This window comes from Sus scrofa, chromosome 14, assembly GCF_000003025.6.
Source record: "Sus scrofa isolate TJ Tabasco breed Duroc chromosome 14, Sscrofa11.1, whole genome shotgun sequence".
Lineage (NCBI taxonomy): Eukaryota > Metazoa > Chordata > Mammalia > Artiodactyla > Suidae > Sus > Sus scrofa.
Genome location: NC_010456.5, coordinates 78,537,994 through 78,559,625, shown reverse-complemented (window position 1 = coordinate 78,559,625; position 21,632 = coordinate 78,537,994). Strand labels below are relative to the sequence as shown.

Genomic DNA, 21,632 nt, shown 5'->3' with positions numbered 1-21,632 from the left:
CATGTCGGAGCCCAGCTGTCATGGTGAGGCTTGCCAAGGGAGATCCTCTGCAGAGGGTGCAAGATCAAAGCCACATCTTACCTTGAACTTTTGGAGCCTGAGGGAGGAGGGGAGTCCATGGTGTCACATCCAGTGGCCCAGGTATGAGGCTGCTTTCCAGGTGAGAGAAGGCACATGTACTGCCCTCTGAGATCAGCTCCAAGTCAAGGGGCAGCGTCTGTGACCAGTGGGTGTACTTCAACCAGAGCTTATCCTAAGGAAAGATTTTCAGATGCTCAACAGCCTACATGACATATTTGATTCACACAGATATGTATCAGAAATATTATCACTTCCAGAGAACAATTAAGGAAACTGCAGTCAAAGGTCACATAGGGACTAAACAGCAGAGTCTATATTCAAAACTAGTTCCTATGAAGTGACATTTCTAGGGGCCAGGTGAGTTGTAATTTCCTAACACAAAAAGGGGAATTTAAAGCACTGAAAAATGAGTCTTAGATGTTTTTGTAGGAGGTCATAAGGTACTGCCATCTAGCTGTGCCCTGTACTTCCTTATTTTCAATTGAGGATTACTCATTTAAAGTATTGAGGCTTTGGCTAAAAGCAAAATACACAAACTTATTGTAAAGTTTTAGGTCATTAAAAAGTGATTTCATACATATGTGTGTGTGTATACCCCATGTACATATATAAATATATTATGCCATTATAATCTCTCAACAATACTCTCAAATGTATAATATCCAATTTGCAGATTAAAAAAAAATGAAGCCTCTGACAAGGTTCAGAGACTTCTCCAAGATGACAGCACATCGCTATGGAAACTCTAGTCTCACCTCAGGAGCCCATGCACTGGTTTCCCTACTGAAGCCCAGCTGTGAATCACACAGCACCAGTCTTTCTTCCTGTTGACACTACATTTCATACGTCTTCTTCATACATGTGCTCAGTCAAACAGGCAAACAGAAAATGAAAAGAAGTGTGATTTAAAATGAAGTCAGCTTACCACCTTTCCCCTGCTCACCCCCAAAAGGAAGGCGGGAGAGAATCATTTGATTGTGCAAAGGTTAAATACCTCTATTTTCCTGACATCTCAATTGTCCCCTTATTTGGCGGTTGGGTATTCAGACATGATATGACCGAGACCATCCATGCTCATGGGTGAGCGAGAGAGAAAGAGTGAGAATTTGAGTGTTGGGGAGAGGAGGTCAATTCCATGGCCAGTGACTACTGGGCTAGTCTACATGAACCCAAGGAAGAAGAGAGAGATAAGCCATGAATCAGGAGATGAAGCAGAAGACTGGAAGAACTAGGCTTTTAGGTCAACAGAGAGGACACCAAAGCTGAGGGCTGAAAAGACGTGGAACAAAGGGAGGTCAAGGAGGAGGTACACAGCCAGGAAGGGAGGTGTTGGTGAATCAAGAGAAACCTGACAGATGCTTGGCTAAGGCTCTGGAATCCCTCTCTTGAGCTCCCTATGCAGCTGGGGGCAGGGACAAGTGAGGCCAGACACCAGCAGCTGACTCCTCCTGCATCTTAGTTCCTCCTGGTGTGCAGTGACTACCCTTTACTTAGAGGCTGGAAATTAGTATTCTTGGGTTCTAGTCTGAGTCCCACCACTGACAATTTATATGACTTCAAAATTTCATACTCTCCCAGTTTTTTCATAAAAATGACATTATTCACTGATGGTATCCAGCTCACAGAATGAGATGAAAACAATATTGAATTAGGAGAAGGATCAAGATGGCAGAAGAGTAAGATGTCACACTCACCTTCTCCCACAAACACATCAAAAAATACATCCACATGTAAAACACCTCACACAGAACATCTACTGAATGCTGCAGAAGAACTTATACCTCCAAAAAGGGCAAGAAACTACTGACATAACTGAGTAGAACAAAAGAAAAAGAGAGAGAGAGAGAGAGAGAGAGAGAGAGAGAGAGAGAGAGAGAAAGAATCAGGATGGGACTAGTTTTTCCTGAGAGGGAGCAGTGAAAGAGAAAAGGAACCTACACCCTGAGAAGCCACCTAACCGACCAGGGGATCAGCGAAGACCTCAAAGTCACTGAGAAAAGCATAGCAGCTGGCCTGAGGAGGGCAGAGTAGAGTTAGAACCGCACAGATCATCTGCACCACTGACCTGGACACCACATCCTGAGACACTCAGGTGGGGGCTGGGGGCTGAGACTCAGGCTCCAGAGGTCAGTTCTATGGAGAGGACTAGGGTTGGCTGTGTGAAGACAGCCTAAGGAGCTATGGAGCAGTGTGCCACAGGTGAGGGAGCAGTGCTACAAGCTGGGGAGTGGAACACCACAGCAGAGGGAACCCAGGAGGAGGTCTGGGCCCAGGGAAAAGCAAGGTGCCATTGCTGGAGAGGACAAGAGGAGGAGGAGGGGTGGACTGCCAGGAATCTCCCTGTGCATATGCACTCGGGCTCTCGGAGGGTGGGATGCCTCCAGTGCAGGCCATGGGTAGCCAGAAGCCACTTGCTCAGGCTACAGGAGACTGGGCACTTCTTGTGTAGGCTATGGGTGGCTGGGCACCTCTTGCGTAGGCTAAGGGCAGATGTGGGCTAAATGCGACGTGGTGGCTCTTGCATGATCTATAGGTTGCAGGGATGGACTGTGATGGTCATTTTAGGGGCCAGAGGGAGGCATGGCCAGCCAGCACTTGGGGCCTGTGAGTGGGATCCACCTGTGGCCCCAGTCACCCAGGGGTTGGCAAAAAAAAAAAGAGGGCACTGTAACTGAGCACCACCCATTATTGCTCTCACCCCCCTGGGAACACACCTGCCTTGCTGCTGCCACTGCCAAATGCTCTGGGCAGCACCCATATGTTTGATCACTGTCCCTTCCCAAGACCCTGCAACTAGAAGCAGCCTGTGCAGCACCTCCTATATGGGCTAAGCAGGAGGGTGTGCTTCATGCATGGTCTACAGGTGGCAGGGGCAAACCACTGCAGTTATATCTGATTCCAGAGGTGGGTGGGCCCACCACCGCTAGGGGTCCCTAAACAGACACAACTTGCAGCCCCAATCACCTAAAGGGCACCACAGAGGAAGGCACTTCAATGAACACCACCTGTTGTTGCTCTTGCACCCCTGGGAGCACACTGGGCCTGCTGCTGCCACTGCTGAACACAGTTGCAGGGCCACAAGCTTGATCACTGTCACTTCCCAGGACACTGCAAATAGGAGCAGCCTGTGTAGCACCTCCCTTGTGTGCTAAGCAGGATGGGGTGCTTCTTGCATGGTCTACAGGTGGTGACAGCAAACCACCACAATTATCACTGACTCCAGAGGTGGGCGTGGCCATCCAACACTGGGGGTCCATGAATAGGAACCACTTGTGGCCCCAGTCACCTCATGGGGCACCACAGAGGAGGGCATTGCAACTGAACACCACCTGTTGTTGCTCTCACTCTCCTGGGAGCATACCCACCCAGCTGCTGCCACTGTCTAATGCTCTGGGCAGTGCCCACACACTTGATCACTGTCATGTCCCAGGATCCTACAACTAGGAGCAGCCTGTAAAGCACCTCCTCTGTGGGCTAAGCAGGACAGGGTGCTTCTTGTGTGGTCTTCAGGTGCCAGGGGCAAACCACTGCAGTTATCACTGACTCCAGAGGTGGGTGTAGCCCACTACCACTAGGGGTCCCTGAACAGGCACCACTTGCTGTCCCAATCACCTCAGAGGAGGGCATTGCAATCAAACACTACCTGTTGTTGCTCTCATTCCCCTTGGAACTCACACACCCTGCTGCTGCCACTGCCAAATGCTCTGGGCACCACCTAAATCTGCCTAAGATTCATTACCACTTCCCAGGACCCTGCAACTAGGAGTAGCCTGTGCCACCTTCCTGCAGGTCCTTGCTGCTGTTAAGAGCCCAGCAATCAGGCACGGACTACTAGCCCTACCCATTGTCTCCTTCTCCCTGGAAACACAGCACCCTGGGAAAACAACCTGCTCACACCAAAGAAACAGACAGCATATATCTAAATTCCCATGCCAAAAATAAATAGTAGCCCCCCACAAAATGCAAAGGGGTGCCCTTGCATAGAAGTAACCCCCCAAGACTACAGTTTGGTTTCCCTAAACTCACAGAAAAAGATAAGCAAGATGAAGAAGCTCAGGAATGATTCCTAGTTAAAAGAATAGGAGAATTCACCTGAAGCAACAAACAATGAAATGGACCTCTGCAGTCTGACAAGCATTGAGTTCAAAAGGGAGATAGTGAAAATACTGAAGGAATTAAGACTGAATATCAAGGAATTAAGAGCAGAGATAAAAAGTAATGCAGATTCCTTTAGAAAGAAACTAAAAAAAATATAAGGAGGAATGAAGAAAAATTAGAAAATTCATTTGCAGAGATGCAAACTGAGCTAAAGGCAATAAAGAGCAGAATGAATAATGCTGAAGAACAAATCAATGACTTGGAAGATAGAATAATGGAAATCACCCAGTCAGGACAACAAAGAGAAAACCAAATGAAAGAACATGAAAGCAATATAGGAGATCTATGGGATAACATAAAGCAGGCCAATCTATTCATAACAGGAATTCCAGAAGGAGAAGAAAAATAAGGGATTTAAAATATATTTGAAGAAATTATGTCTGAAAACCTTCCAAATCTAAAGGAAACTGATATCAACATACAGGAAGCACAGAGGGCCCCAAACAAGTTGAATCCAAATAGGCCCACACCAAGACATATTATAATAAAAATGGCAAAAGTTAAAGATAAAGAGAGGATTCTAAAGGCAGCAAGAAAAAAACAAAGTGTTGATTATAAGGGAACCCTCACATAAGGCTATCAGCTGATTTCTCTACAGAAATGCTGCAGGCCAGAAGAGAGTAGCAAGATATATTCAAAGTTCTCAAAGGAAAAAAATTTGCAGCCAAGAACACACTATCCAGCAAGAATATCATTTAAAATAGAAGGAAAAATAAAGAATTTCTCCAACAAACAAAAGCTAAAAGAGTACAGGAATACTAAACCCATTCTAAAAGAAATACTGAAAAGGCTTCTCTAAATAAAAAATAAAGAAGTAAGAAGAAATAAGATGGAGGAAACCACATTGGAAAGCAATCACTTAAATAAGCCAGCATACAGATCTAAAAGTGGAAAAAAAAAACTACTCTAAAATGATAAACACAAGGAACAGCAAAAGGACAAACATGCAGATGTGAAAAAGGACTTCAAGATCATAGAATGTGTGGTAGAAAAATACACAACGGAATACCACTTGGCCATCAAAAAGAAGAATATAATGCCATTTGCAGCAACATGGATGGAACTAGAGACTCTCATACTGAGTGAAGTAAGTCAGAAAGAGAAACACAAATGCCATATGATATCACATACCTGGAATCTAATATGAACCTTTCCACAAAAAAGAAAAGCAAGGACTTGAAGAATAGAGTTGTAATTGCCAAGGGGGAGAGGGAGTGCAATGGACTGTGAACTTGGGGTTAATAGATGCAGACTATTGCCTTTGGAATGGATAGGTAATAGCACAGGGAACTATGTCTAGTCACTTATGATGCAGCATGATAATGTGAGAAAAAAGAATCTATACATGTATGTGAAACTGGGTCACCATGCTGAACAGCAGAAAATTGACAGAACACTGTAAACCAGCTATAATGAAAAAAAAAATCACTATATAAAAAAAGAAAGAAAATAAAGACTTTTTTTTTAATAATGTGTTTGAGCTGATATGACTATCAGACTAAAGCAATTAGATAACAGAAAAGATTAACATATTTTAAAAAGAGGGCAACCACAAATCAAAATCAAAACCAGACATTACATTCACAAAATCTATGAAGAAAAGCACACAGGCATAAAATAAATGGAAATAATCCAACAACAAAAAAAAGAAAGGAAGGAAGAAAGGAGAAACATAGAATCAACTGGAAAACCAAGGTTTAAAATGCCAATAGACACATATTTATCAATAATTACCTTAAATGTCAATGCTCCAATCAAAAGACACAGAGTGGCAGATTGGATAAAAAAGCAAAAACCTACAATCTGCTGCCTACAAGAGACTCACCTTAGAGCAAAGGACACATATAGATTGAACATGAGGAGATGGGAAAAGATATTTCATGCCAATGGACAAGACAGGAAAGCAGGAGTTGCAATACTCATATCAGACAAAATAGACCTTAAAATGAAGGCCATAAAGAAAAAGAAGGACACTATTTAATGGTAAAAGGATTCATTCAAGAAGAGGATATCAATATATATGCCCCTAATATAGGAGCACACAGATACCTACTACAAATACTAACAGACATAAAAGGAGAAATTGATGGGAATACAATCATAGCAGGAAACTTTAACACCCCACTCACATCAATGGACAGATCTTCTAGACAGAAAAATCAATAAGGCAATAGAGATCCTAAATGATGCAATAGAAAAGTGAGTCTTAATTGACATTTTAAGGACATTAAATCCAAAAAAAAAATCAGAATATACATTCTTCTCAAGTGCACATGGAACATTCTCAAGGATCGAGCATGTACTGGGGAACAAAGCTAACCTCAACAAATTAAAGAGTACAGAAAGTACTTCAAGTATCTTCTCTGACCACAATGGCATGAAACTAGAAATTGGTCACAGGAAAAATGAGAAAAAACCAACTACATCGAGATGAAACAATATGCTACTAAAAATCCAATGGGTCAATGAGGAAATCAAGAAGGAAATTAAAAAATACCTGGATACAAATGATAAGGAAGACACAACCATTCAAAATCTATGGGATGGTACAAAAGTGGTGCTTAGAGGGAAATTCATGGTGATACAGGACTTCCTCAAAAAAGAAGAAAAATCTCAAATTGACAACTTAACCCACCACCTAAATGAATTAGAAGAAAAAAAACAAACAAATAAAACCTAAAGTCAGCAGAAGGAAGGAAATCATAAAGATCACAGAGGAAATCAATAAAATAGAGATTCAAAAAACAATAGAAAAAATCAATAAAACCAAGAGCTGCTTCTTTGAAAAGGTAAACAAAATTGATAAACTTCTGGCCAGACTCACCAAGAAGAGGAGGGAAAAAAACAAATAAACAAAATAAGAAATGAAAAAGGAGAAATCACAATGGATAATGCAGAAATACAGTAAACTATAAGAGAAGAGTATGAACAATTATATGCCAACAAATCTGACAACCTAGAAGAAATGGACAACCACTTACAGCTTGCCAAAACTGAATCAAGAAGAAAGAGATCAACTGACCATCCCAATCACTAGAAATGAAATTGAATATGTCATAAAAACACTCCCTACAAATAAAAGTCAAGGACCAGATGGCTTCACGAGGCAAACTCTACCAAACATACAAAGTGGAATTTATACCCATCCTCCTTAAACTTTCCAAAATACTGAAGAAGAAGGAACACTCCCAAAGACATTCTATGATGCCACCATCACCCTAATTCCAAAACCAGACAAAGATACTACCAAAAAAGAAAACTATAGGCCAATAAGTTTGATTAATATAGATGCAAAAATTCTCAACAAAATTTTAGCCAACTGAATCCAGCAACATATAAAAAAGATCATACACTATGACCAAGTGGGATGCATCCTAGGTTCACAAGGATGGTTCAACATACATAAATGAAACAACATCATACCCCACATTAACAAAAGTCAAAAACCACATGATCATTCAGTAGATGCAAAAAAAGCATTGACAAAAATCCAACATCCATTCATGATAAAAACTCTTACCAAAGTGGGTATAGAGGGAACATACCTTAACATAATCAAAGCCATTTATGACAAAGCCACAGCAAATATAATACACAGTGGAGAAAAGTTGAAAGCCTTCCCACTAAAATCTGGAACAAGACAAGGATGCCCACTCTCACCACTGTTATTCCACATGGTATTAGAAGTCCTAGTCACAACAACCAGACAAACAAAAGAAATAAAAGGCATCCAAATTAGAAGAGAAGAGGGGAAATTATCATGGTATGCAGATGACATAATACTACATATAGAAAACCCTAAGGACTCAACCCAAAAACTAATTGAACTGACTGACAAGTTCAGCAAAGTAGCAGGATATAAGATTAACATTCAGAAATCAGTTGCATTTCTGTATACTGACAATGAAATATTAGAAAAGGAATACAAAAGTACAATACCTTTTAAAATTGCACACCCAAAAAAATCAAATACCTGGGAATACACCTGACCAAGGAGGTAAAGGACTTATATGTCAAGAACTATAAAACATTAATCAAGGAAATTAGAGAAGATGTAAGGAAACAGAAAGATATTCCACGCTCCTGGGAGGGAAAATTAATATTGTAAAAATAGCCATACTACCCAAAGCAATCTTCAGATTCAATGTAATCCCTATCCAATTACCCAGGACATTTTTCACATAACTACAACAAACAATCCAAAAATTTATAGGGAATCACAGAAGACCCAGAATTGCCAAAGCAATTCTGAGGAACAAAAACCTAGCAGGAGGCATCACTCTCCCAGACTTCAGGCACTACTGCAAAGCCACAGTCATCAAGACAGTGTGGTACTGGTACCAAAACAGAAAGACAGACCAATGGAACAGAACAGACAACCCAGAAATAAACCCAGATACCTATGGTCAATTAATTTTTGACAAAGGAGGCAAGAAGATAAAATGGGAAAAAGACAGTCTTTTCAGCAAGTATTGCTGGGAAACCTGGACAGCCGCATGCAAATCAATGAAGCCAGAATACACCCTCACACCACACACGAAAATAAACTCAAAATGGCTGAAAGACTTAAAAATAAGACATGATACCATCAAACTCGTGGAAGAGAACACAGGGAAAATATTCTCTGACATCAACATTATTAATATTTTTCTCAGGGCAGTCTCCCAAAGCAACAGAAATAAAAGCAAAAATAAACCAATGGGACTTAATCACACTGGCAAGCTTTTGCACACAAAGGAAACCAAAAAGACAACTTACAGAATGGGAGAAAACAGTTTTAAACAATGCATCTGACAAGGGGTTAATCTCTAAAATATACGCACAACTCAACAACACAGAAGCCAACAATGCAATTGAAAAATGGGCAAAAGAACTGAATAGACTTTTCTCCTAAGAAGATATAGAGATGGCCAACAAACCCATGAAAAAATGTTCAACATCACTGATTACTAGAAAAATGCAAATCAAAACTCACGAGATACCACCTCACACCAGCCAAAATGGCCATCATTAATAAATCCACAAATAACAAATGCTGGAGAGGGTATGGAGAAACGAGAACCCTCCTACACTGTTGGTGGGAATGTAAATTGGTACAACCACTACTGAAAACAGTATGGAGGTAGCCTATAAAACTAAATACAGAACTACCATATGAGCCAGCAATCCCACTCTTGGGCATATATCCAGATAAAACTTTCCTTGAAAAAGACACATGCACCCGCATGTTCATTGCAGCACTATTCACAATAGCCAAGACATGGAAACAACACAAATGTCCATTGAAAGATGATTGGATTAGGAAGATGTGGTATATATACACAATGGAATACTACTTAGCCATAAAAAAGAACAACATAATGCCATTTGTAGCAACATGAATGGAACTAGAGACTGCCATCCTGAGTGAAGTAAGTCAGAAAGAGAAAGACAAATACCATATGACATCACTTATATCTGGAATCTAATATACAGCACAAATGAAACTTTCCATAGAAAAGAAACTCATGGACTTGGAGAACAGACTTGGGGTTGCCAAGGGGGAGGGAGAGGGAGTGGGATGGGCTGGGAATTTGGGGTAAATAGATGCAAACTGTTGTCTCTGAAATGGATAAGCAATGAGATCCTGCTGTATAGCACTGGGAGCTATATCTAGTCACTTACGATGGAGCATGATTGAAGACTATGTGAGAAAAAGAATGTATATATGTATGTGTGACTGGGTCACTTTGCTGTACAGTAGAAAATTGACAGAACACTGTACACAAGCTATAATGGAAAAAAATAAAAATCATTAAAATAAATAAATAAATGAGAAAATAATATTGAACTATAAAAGTCAGGAGTTCCTGTTGTGGCTTAGCAGGTTAAGAACCCGATATAGTGTCTGTGAGGATGCAGATTTGATCCCTGGCCTTGCTCAGTGGATTAAGGATCCAACATTACCACAAGCTGTGGTGTAGGTCACAGATGCAGCTTACATCTGGCATTTCTATGGCTGTGGTGTAGGCCTACAACTTCAGTTCTGATTCAAGCCCTAGTCTGGTAACTTCCATATGCTGCAGGTGTGGCCATAAAGAGAAAAAAAGGAAAAACAACATCAAAGAAGCACTCTAAATTTATACTTTTCCCTTGGCTATTATATAGCCTGAGTAAAACCAGGTAAGTTCACATAATTCTCTAGGATAATAATTATAGCAAGCATACACACTTACATAGAACATATGATGTTACTATAACTTAATATTTGTGAGATGCTTAAAATAATAGTCACAACAACCCACACTACAGATACTATGACTGTCCCCATTTTGCAGAGGAAACCAAAGCATACACATATTAAATAACTTGTCTAAGACACTCAGTAAGGGCAGACCCATGTACAAGCCCAGGAAGTATGGCCCCAGAGATGTTGCTCTATGCAATAGCGCCCCTTGTGAAAGGATAAAAGCAGCCCATAGTCTCAGGATCCAGTACCATACAGCACTGCACAGACATATTTAACTATGTGCAAGGCAGAAGTGGGTGGGAGTGGGGGTGAAAAACTTTTGTACATATGCCAAAAAGCAAATAAATAAAGAAATACATACACAAACACAAGAACTTGAGGCACAACCCCATCTGATAGCAAGCTTCCTAATATATTTAAAATAAGATTGCATTTACCAGAAAGAGTTAATACTTACCTATCTTAGAATATCAATAGTTACTTGATTCCAGATCCCCATTTATTACAAGCAGGAAGTAACATCTCCAGGAGACAAGATACCAAGATCTTTGTGTTAGATGTTTACAAGAAAGAATCATGTCTTTTTGGATTCACACCTTCTACAATCCCCTCTCATGTTAGTTCTCCATGTGACATGTGACTTGCTTTGGCCATGGGACAGCAACAGCCATGATGCAAATAGGGGTTGAAAAGTCCTTGGACACTGACCTTTGTCTTGGAGCACCCCTCCCATGTGGAGAGGACTGTGCTAGTTTGTTGGAGACATGGAGGTCAGCCAACCACCAATACCAACCTCCAGATATGTAAGCAAGGCCCGCTCAGACCATCCAGCCCAACCAAGCCTCCAAATAACTACAGCTACATGAGTGCCCCCAGCAAGACTAGCAGAAGAACCGTTCAGCTGAGCCCTGCCCAAATAACTGACATACAGAAATGTAAACCACGAAGATTTGTTCTTGTAAGTCATGAATTTGGGGGGCAGATTATGATGCACTAAAGCTAACTGACAGAGCCCAAGTCTAAGGCATTTCGTGGAGTGGAAGTATGGAACTTTATAACTGTTGTAGAGCCTGAGGTACTTCCCCAAGTAGGTAGGAGAGTCAGTTAGCTGAAAAAGTGGATTCAGAAGTGCAGGTTAAGGGGGTGGCATGTAATGTTACTGCTGCTTTTACCTGCCTTTCATTCTTGGTCAAATTCCTGGGGAAATTAAGGTCATCTTCATGACCACACCAATAGACAAGGAGAGGAAGAAGAAATCATGCTGCATCCTGAAAAAGACAGCTGCCCTCCTTTGCATCTATTGGTAATAAAGCACTTACAACAGCATAGTGCAGTAAGTGGCCAGCTCCATAGCTGCACATTGCCTTCTGCTGCATCCCTCCCATGGCCCCATCATTGCCCCCTCACATTACTACTGCAGAGCAGAGAATAGAACAGGGAAAGGGCTGAGACAAAGAGAAAGAAAATCCCTCAGCATTGTAGAGAAGAATCCTATTAATCTCTGATGACAGCAACACTGAGAATAAAACCATCATCTGGTCGAGCATATTCTTTTAAAAAAAGAGAAACATTTGGAGTTCCCACTGTGGCACAATGGGATCTGTGGTGTCTCTGGAGCACTGGGATGCAGGTTTGATCCCTGGCCCAGCACAGTGGCTTTAAGGATTTGGCATTTCTGCAGGTCATGCTGCAACTGTGGCTTGGATCTGAACCCTGGCCTGGGAACTCCATATCCTGTGGGGTGGCCAAAAAAGAAGCAAATGAACCCACCAAGAAAAGGAAAATGAAAAGGGAAGTCATTGAATGGGAGAAAATAACTGTAAATCTTATTTCACGTGGGGCTAATATTTAAAATATATAAAGAATTCAAACAACTCAATAGTAAAAAAAATGAATATATATATAGTAAAAATAAATATATATATATAACGATGTGTGTATCTATATATACACACATATATATAAACCAATCTAGTTACAAAATGAACATGAGACCTGAACAGACATTTTTTTTTCCAAAGAAGACAAACAGATGGCCAGCAGGTTCATGAAAAGATGCTCAACATCATTAGCCATCAGGGAGATGCAAATCAAAACCACCAGGAGATTTCACCTTACACCTGTTAAAAGATAGGAACTAATGGGTATTGGTGAGGATGTAAAGAAAAGGGAACCCTTGTGAACTGTTGGTGGGAATGAAAATTGGTGCAGCCTCTTTGAAAAAACAGTATTTTAGTTCCTCAAAATATTAAAAATAAGACTTTAATATATGATCCAGCAATGCTACTATTTATCCAATAATAAATTAACACACTAACTTGAAAAGATATATGTACTCCGATGTTCACTGCAGCATCATTTACAATAGCCAAGTCATGGAAACAACCTAAATGTCTATTTATGAATGAATGGATAAAGAAATTGTGATAAACACACACAATAGAATATTATTCAGCCATAAAAAGTAATGACATGGATGGACCTCAAGAGTATTATGCTAAATGAAGTAAATTAGGCAGAAAAATACAAACACTGTATGACCTCTCTTATATGTAGAATCTACAACAACAACATCATCTAAACCAAGCTCTTGGAAAGAGAGAATAGATTGGGTAGCTGTGAGAAAAGGGAAGGGATAGGAGGTAGGAGATATGGTGAGCTGGCTATTTTTGTTGTTAGTTTAAATAAATTAAAGAATAAGGAAGGGAGTGAGGGAGAAAAAAAGAAAATCTAAAGTGGTTCCCTTTGCATTTTCAGCATATTCTGTGCCAGGTTATGAAAATGAATCCTCTAAAACAGGAGACAATTATGCTTAGGAAATTCACATGAAGCATGAATTTTAGTAGAATCTAACCCAATTAGACTAACCAGGTAATCTTCCAGCCATCCATGTTTGGTCAAAACGCTTTAGTAGTTAGTGGTAACAGAATAAGGCAATACTATAATCTACATTCTTCAGACACATAGGTATCCAACAAATACATTTGATTAACTAATTATTGTATAAATCAGTGGTTGATTAAAAAAATCACCCACTTTCATACACAGAAATTAATACTACAGAGAAGTGGTCAAGAAGTGTGCTGAGGGAGAAAGGGAATTGAGTTCAGGATTAGCATTTGTATGGCATTTGCTGTACAGTCGTTGTGGCCTCATCTGTGGACTGTTAGGGAAGTCACTCACTGCACCATTTCTGATAGCGCCTTTTTGACAACATCCCAGAGCAAAGGCAGCTGGATTTTTAGCCATACAGAAATCTGCTTTGCTTACATCATCATTCCTTCTTATCAGCTCTCCAAACAGGCAAGTGAAAGGGGTAACATCACACACATCCACACAAATGAGAAACAGAGGCTCTTAGAGGATTACTTGACTATGGCCACACGGCTAAACATGATTAAGCTGACTCATGAACCCAAGCCTAACAACTCTAATGCTCTGCAGTGACGTGGGACACAGGCTATGAGCACTGGGGTCCATAGCAGGAAACACATCATCCAAATGCTAGTCTAATTCTCCTTCTATTCTAACTGATTTGAGACTATCATCCAACTCATCATCTCAACAGCCAAGGAAGACGTAAGATACACTGACTAAGATCATTTTTCAAACAATGACTAGGAAATTTGGTTGACCAAAGGATAGGAGAGGAAAAAAAATCAATATTTCATTATGATAAGGACTGATAAGAACCTGTAGGTCCGCTCCTTCTTCCACAAAAGTATCAATTAATAGTGGCCACGAATCACTTATTTTACTGAAGAAAGAAAATATTAGCTTAAGATTTCATGTATAAACAGTGGCTAATAAATGATTTCATAAATCCTTCTTAGAGCTGCCATAAACATATACCTTCATCTTAACATATGTATATGGCTTTAATTTCATACTCTATGGAAAATATCCCAATCCCTTTTCTATTTCTAACTTACTATGTGAGAAGCAAGTGAGTAAACCACACCAGGTCTCAAAAGCCCCACCAATAAAACAAGGTGATAAGACTTCAAGTCTGAAGCATGCTGTAATAAGGAAAGAACTCTGGGTCCAGCCACAGGTGTGACAAGCCAGGACCTGTCATGTTGTTAAATGCCTAGTTGGCTCTAGGTGAAGGGAGAAACCACACCCTTCCCAAGGGATTTGGTAAGAATGAAAAAAATAACACACTTCAAGCTACCTAGCACAGCGCCTAATCCATAGGAGTGCTCAATAAAGAACATCTGATGATCATGACTCCTTCATCCCACAACCATTTATGGAGCCTTAACTCCGTGCCAGGTATTGTTCTAGGTGTGAAAGATAAAGGAGTTAACACTGACAAAACTCTCTGCCTGGGAGAGCTGGCACTGTGCAAGCACCGCGCCCTGTGACTCTAACACACAAAGTACAAGCGTTCTGATTCCTTTTTCAGCCTCACAAGGAGCTACGGGACTCACAAGGTAGAGGTTCTGATTCCATTCTCAGCCTCACCGCAGACCCCAAGGCAATAAGTCCCTGAGTCTCATTCCAGGCCGCTAGATCTTCAGACCTAAGGAGAAACCACACACTAGAATGACTCTCCTAGGCTCTCTCATCATCCAAGTACCAGACACACCACAGAGGGCAGCGCTAGCCTGGACTTCTCACTCTTCTTCCACCTTAGCCCCTTCGCTCTTCTCTTCAGCCAGAAGCCTTCCCCAAGCCTGCACCAAAGCCTTCCAGAAACCTCCTTAAAGGCTAAGGTTGCTTAGCGGCACTACCCCCTGCTTCCCACCAGAGGTCGCCCTCCCACACAAGCCCAAGCAAAGAGAACACAGCTTAGCCTTCCCTTCTCGGCAGCAGTGACATTATTTTCTTTCTCTATTTTTATCTATTAAAAAGATTTCTTCGCAGCCATAACTTAGATCTCTACACTAAAATGGAGCAACAGGAAGATATAATGGTGCATTTCATTTATGAATGACCTATAATAAATTACTCTGAAGTGTCCCGAGTGCCAGGAGACAGAACGCTTTGTCTGCCCATGGACTGTATTTCACATACTTTAATTTAGCTGACACATAAAACTCATTTGACATTTCGCAGGTATTTGTGGGGGGCGGGGGGAGAGGGGATGGCTGGCGGGGAGGGGACCACTGCGGGGCTGGGCGGGGAGTGGGGGCAGCACCAGAGCCAAGGATATCTGGTTCTTGTTGAGGGTTAAGGTATGGAGACTGGGTAACCCTGGCAACACGAGGTCGTTCCCCAGCAGATTGTTGTCCAAGATGAGTTCCTCCAGGCTCCCGAACGCGCTCAGTCCTTCCAGTGACCTGCAATGACAAAGGCAACAGGAAAAATGATCCTGCACTAAATCAGGGAGGCCATTATGAGCCGAAATAAATATTTTAACCTTCCCTTTCAGGACTGGGAATAGTTTGGGCTTGGTGCCTGTCAGCAAAGTGAATGACAAGAATTAGTAGCGGGAGCCGGGGCGGGGGCGGCGGGGGAGAAGGGGCCGCTGGCGCTCACCGCATCCTTCACGCATTGCCAACATGAAGGATGAGGGTCACTTAGTGAGTAGCCAGGATCCAAAACAAAGGGCTTCAGATACGGCCTGCAGGATAAATTTGTCAATGTCTTGTGCCTTCAGGCACCCAGCCTCGGCTGACCCTAACCTCCATTCCCAAGATAAATAACTCTGTCACAGTTCACCTTCATTCCCTGGACACAAATTTAAGTTGTCATCCATCATTCCTGCCCAGAAATATCATACCCCTCTTACAATAATAAATATAACTTCAAGTATCATTTCTTAGCGGTTCTCCTCTGCACAGTCCTAGGAAACGGCAAGGAAGGCTTCCTTTCTCTGCATTTGCCGCCTCTGACTTTTTTCCCCTCCCGCTTTTTTTCTTTACTAATCGCTTCATTTGTTTCTGCCCAGTGTCCCTGTAGCTGCCCCAAAGGCAAGATATCCGCAGAAGCGTGGAATCACTCCAGTTTGAGTGGCTATTCCTTTTGCTTTCATGATTTCTTTTTATTTGTTTTCATTTTTGTTGGGGGTGAGGTAAGGAAGGGGTTGAGGGAATTTCTGTCTCAAGGCTCCCGGCTTGAAGTTTACTGTTCAAATTTCTGGAAAGTGGAGTTCTTTATTTTTGAAAGAAGTGTGGAATGCAGCAATGTAGATGTTGAGGCAGTAGATAAAGAATTAAGTACTCAGCTCGGGTAAAAAAAAAAAAAAAAAAAAAATAGCATCGGAAAGGGAAAGACAGCCCTGTTAGTACAGGTAGCTGAAAGTGAACCATTACCGTTAGGGGCACAGGGGTGCTGGGGTGGAGGCGGTGAGGGGCAGCTGTGCGCATGCGCGGCCTGGCGCAGGCAGACGTTAATTACAGAACGTCGCCCGGTGGAGGGCCTCGCACTGCACACAGACTCCCAGCTCGTTCACCTGCCAGACCCAAGAGCTGTGCTGAGCTTGCACAGGCTGACAGCTGAGCTCCGACGCTGACCAGAGGGCGGACTCACACGGGATCTCCTGGCTGTTACATAAAATGGAACGAATTGGGGAGATGCTGTCCATGCTATGGATGCATTTACTGATAGTACTTCCATTACAGACACCCCTGCTTGCGTGTGCAATACCTGTATGTGTGGTGTGAGTGTGAACTTTAGCCTCAGACCTTTCCTGAGCCATCCATGTCTCCCTTGTGGGAACTGTGCCAAGACGACTCCAAAATAAGAGACAATACACGCGAGGTGACAGATGCCTCGTGAAGAAGCATTTAAATCCCTAGACTCCACTGGGCCCAGAGCTGCACAGGCAGCCCATGTCTGCCCCAGACCTCCAGGTGGTGCCACCCAGGCCCAGCACCCAGACCACACATAATCCTATAGCCAACCCTACCTGCTCCACAGCAGGGGGAAGACACTGCAAACATTTGGGGTCAAGGGTCAATGGCTTCATCAAGTTTTATTTCTCCCTCCTCCTCCTCTCTCCTTCTGCAGGTTTCAGGAAGGCAAAATACAATTTATATATAGACCGTCAGGAAGACCTGGGGTTTTACCTCCACTCCATCCTTTACTTGCAGTGTGAATCTGGGCATCTCAATAACCCACCAGAACTCCTTTCTTCAATGCTGCCTCCAGCTCATGGGATTTTTTGGAGAATAAGTAATAGAGGACTAACAAGCTACTAAAAAATACTTCATCCTTACATTCACTGATTTTTTTCTCCTTTTTTTTTTTTTTTTTTTTGTCTTTTTGCCATTTTCTAGGGCCGCTCCCGCAGCATATGGAGGTTCCAGGCTAGGGGTCTAATTGGAGCTGTAGCTGCCAGCCTACACCAGGGCCACAGCAACTTGGGATCTGAGCCGTATCTGCAACCTACACCACAGCTCATGGCAACGCCAGATCCTTAACCCACTGAGCAAGGCCAGGGATCGAACCTGCAACCTCATGGTTCCTAGTTGGATTCGTTAACCACTGAGCCACGATGGGAACGCCTCACTGATTTTTTCAGAAAGCCCTGACCTTTGGTCAAGGGTGGGGGTTCAGGATGCAGGGGGTGGGCAGAGAAACAGATAGGCAAGGGTCGATCATAAGCTTGGACTCCTCTGCAGGGAAACTTCAACCTTTCCAAAGTCCCTTCCTCCAGGTGGGTTCATGGGTGCTGATCCCAAAGTACTTTTCAGGACTAGTACCATTTTACCCTTGGGGGAGTCAAGGCCACCCCACCCCCCCATCCTCCAGCCTTAGGGATGGCCAAGAAGTCTTTGTGCACAAACGTCAGCTGGGTTCTGGTCAAAGGCCACATTCAAAGACACACTGTTCCAGAGTTATGTTATGCAAATATACTACTATTATCATGAGAGTCAGCAAGTGGTTGGCAACTGGCAAGCAGAAGAAAGTTCCCTTCCAAGAGTGCTTGGGGGAGGCATAAAGCAAAATGATGATGCAGCTTTAAGGGGGACAAAGCAGGGAACATTAGAGGGAACGCCCCTGGTGTTGCCTTTCCTTGGGTGGGTTGTGGGGCAAGTTTCAAAACAGGAGGGAGACTTCCAAGAGCAGTTGGGAAGTTCAGGCTCAAATCCCCTGTCACCCTTCTGGTTCAAGATCCTTTTTGCCATGTCATGTTATTAGCTGCTCAGTTAAAAGGGAGCCAGGATACGTGGGGGTTACTAATTAATAACTCCCTGTCTTCATGTCATCAGTGTGGTGTGCACTTGGTGATTTAATCAGCTAAATTCAGAGCTGAGGGATTGGGGACAAGAGGCAGAGAAGGTAATGAAGGGTAAAACTGGAGAGGACAGGATTTCTGGAGCTTGGCTGGCCTGTGGAGAACAATAAACACACACTTGGAAGATGCTTTCTTTTTTTTTTTTTTGCTTTTTAAAAATCGTGCTATTGTTGTTGCTGCTGTTGCTGTGTTTTCCTGGAAGAAGAAGGGGAAAGAAATGATTTGGGTCAATCTTTGAGTTCATACCCCTATTTGCAAGATGCCTGCTAAGAGCTGTGTGCTGTTAAATAAAATGACAAGGCAAAAAAGGCTTTAAGGATCCACAGAGATCTACACTGTTTAATGGGGCAGCTATGGTAGCTACAAGGAAATGACCGGACCTTGATTTCTCTGACATAATCTTGTGTATGGATGGCAAAATGCACCCAGACTCAAGGACCCTGGCTGGGGAAGTGTCTGTCACTCCAGGGCTGCTCACCAGCTTGCTGGCTGTGGCTGCAAATGCCTAAGGGGTGGGGTGGGCTGGGAAGGCCAGGAAGTTACAAGTGCCAGGGTCAGGGGCTGGAGGGGGAAGGACAATGCTTCACCAGCCACCTCAGTGCAGCCAGCTGGAGGGAGGTCTTTCCAGCCCAGGAAAGAGAAGTCAAGGGCAGGCAGGGAGACCCAGTGTGCGGTCCGATTTGTGGCAGGTGGTTTGCTCTGGAAATCTAATCAGCACCTCTGAAGCGCATTACAGGCTGGGCCTGCCTCCCGCTCCACCAGCAGGAAAGCTGCCCATTATCTCACCCACAGGTACCATCTCAGTTACCTTGTTCACAGGGCTCTGGCTGGGCTCCCCCAGGAGCCGCGGCGGCTGCCGGGAGAGTTCCAGTGCCTTTTCCAAAGTCACATCAAAATGACAAAACATCACAACGCATTCAGCTCCAGTGGATTCAAAGAGAGAGAACTTTTAAGTTTCCACTGTAATTAACCCTATCCTCGTTAAGATAATTATGATCAAGCTCCCTGTCAGAGTTAATATCCCAGCATCATTGCCCGTGGCTCACACTCGGCCTTCATTAGCTTATAAAAACAGCGGCGCTAAACAGGCTGCCTGGCCCTTGTAAGCCAGCCAGTGGCTGCGAGCCTTATGGAGGGAGGGGCCTTGGGCAGGACAGCAGACCCCACAAAGGGGCTGGTCCTGGCACCCTCATCCCTGCTGGGCGCACACTCAGGGGCCTCTATCCTTTCCCCAAAAGTTAGCCACTAGTCAGAATGGGGAAAGAAAAGGGCCTGGACCAGAGCAAGGCTGGAAGGTTAGGGCAGGAGAGGTCTTAATCTGTAGTTCCCCCTTCCCTGTCCCTTCCCCAGCAATAAAATCCAGCCAGAAAGACCATCAGAGGACACGTCCAGAAACACCTGGTTCAAGAGCTGCCAATCTTATTTCTGTAGTACAGGCTATGGTAAAAACTCGTCCCTCTGTCCATCCTCAGCCTGCAGCTGGGGTCATACTTCTGCCTGATATGAGATGGGCAGGGAAGGGGAGATAGTTAAACACAGACCCTGAGAAAGAAGCATGTCTCTGTGGAAACAGAGTAGCCTCAAATCCAGAACCAAAGGCCAGACTGTTCTCAAGCCAATTAAGGAGATAAGATTCCCCACTAAGATCTTTACCCACTGTCTCGGCTACATCGACCTAAATTCCACATACATATTTTCACCGAGAAAATGGGGAGGCCAGGGAAATTCTAGGGGACCTAACCCATATATGTGATGCCTGCCTGCAGACCTGCATGGGTCAGCCATTGCTGGCTCTGTGATGGTCTTTCTGGATGACTCCCCTCTGCCCAGGTCCCCGCAAGGATTCAGGGTAACCTCCACAACACCCGGACATGTGTCAAATGCACAGCGAGAGCTCAATACTTTTTTGCGAACAGACTACTGCTCTGCCAGGAGCTTGTGAGCAGCTGAGGGAAAATGCTCAACAGCATCTTCAGGGCTGGCAGGACAAAGAGCAGGCCTCGGGGTGACCAGCCAGTGACTAAGAGGACCCCTAAATCTGCAACCTTTCCCAGGCCAGAGCACCTCCCTCTCTTTACCCCAGGGCCAAGGGTCTGAGAAGAAGCAGAAGTGACATTCAGCAAGTCTACACCCGGACACCAGTACTGGTTGTTAAACTGTTTCAATACTTCTTACCAGTTGGTACAAAATTGAAGCTCTGAGTATCCTGAGTGCCCTTCCCTGTTATTCTGGCCCCTCCCCAGACCTTTCCACCATTCAGCAAATAAATGGTTAATGTCCCTCTCGCTCCCATCCTACGGGGCCTTCAAGGACCCTGCCCCTGCCAATAATTGAAGCATCACCCTTGAGAGCAGAAATACCAACTTGCGGGTCTACTCCCCCCACCATGCCGAGTGCAGTGCCTGGCACACAGTAGGGTCCTTGGGGAAAGTCTTCACACTGACCCACCACAGAGGCCATGACCAAAGCTATAAGGACAGGACAGACAACACAGAGCTACATGTGGAGAATAGAGAAAGAAAGATGAAAGCAGGAGAATTGTGACATGGCTGCTCATGTCCCAGAAAATGGCTCAGTGGCCCAAGCATTTTTAGAAAGGCTATTCATCTAACCCATGACAAGAATTTGTTCTTTCTGCCATAAAACTCTTTATCTCCTATTTAAGTGGCTATATATATATATATATATATATGTACATTTGTGTGTATACATATGTATATATGTGTATGTGTGTATGTGTGTATGTGTGTGTGTGTGAGAGAGAAACGATAGATAGGATATAATAGGACGTTCCCATTGTGGCTCAGTGGTAACAAGCCTGACTAGTATCCACGAGGATGCGGGTTCAATCCCTGGCCTCGCTCAGTGGGTCAAGGATCTGGAGCTGCCGTGAGCTACACTGTGGGTCGCAGATGAGGCTCGGGTCCTGCATTGCTGTGGCTGTGGTGTAGGTCAGCAGCTGCACCTCTGACTGGA

At 43.4% G+C, this 21,632-nt stretch overlaps 1 long non-coding RNA gene across 6 annotated transcripts in view; it reads right to left on the bottom strand.

Annotated features, from left to right (window-relative positions):
* LRMDA overlaps positions 1–21,632 on the bottom strand; it is a 1,093,708-nt gene that overhangs the window by 491,915 nt on the left and 580,161 nt on the right. For all 6 annotated transcript variants that reach the window (XR_002338559.1, XR_002338560.1, XR_002338556.1 and 3 more), the window contains one exon: positions 15,627–15,753. This is a non-coding gene — a long non-coding RNA (leucine rich melanocyte differentiation associated). The remainder of the gene's footprint in view (positions 1–15,626; positions 15,754–21,632) is intronic.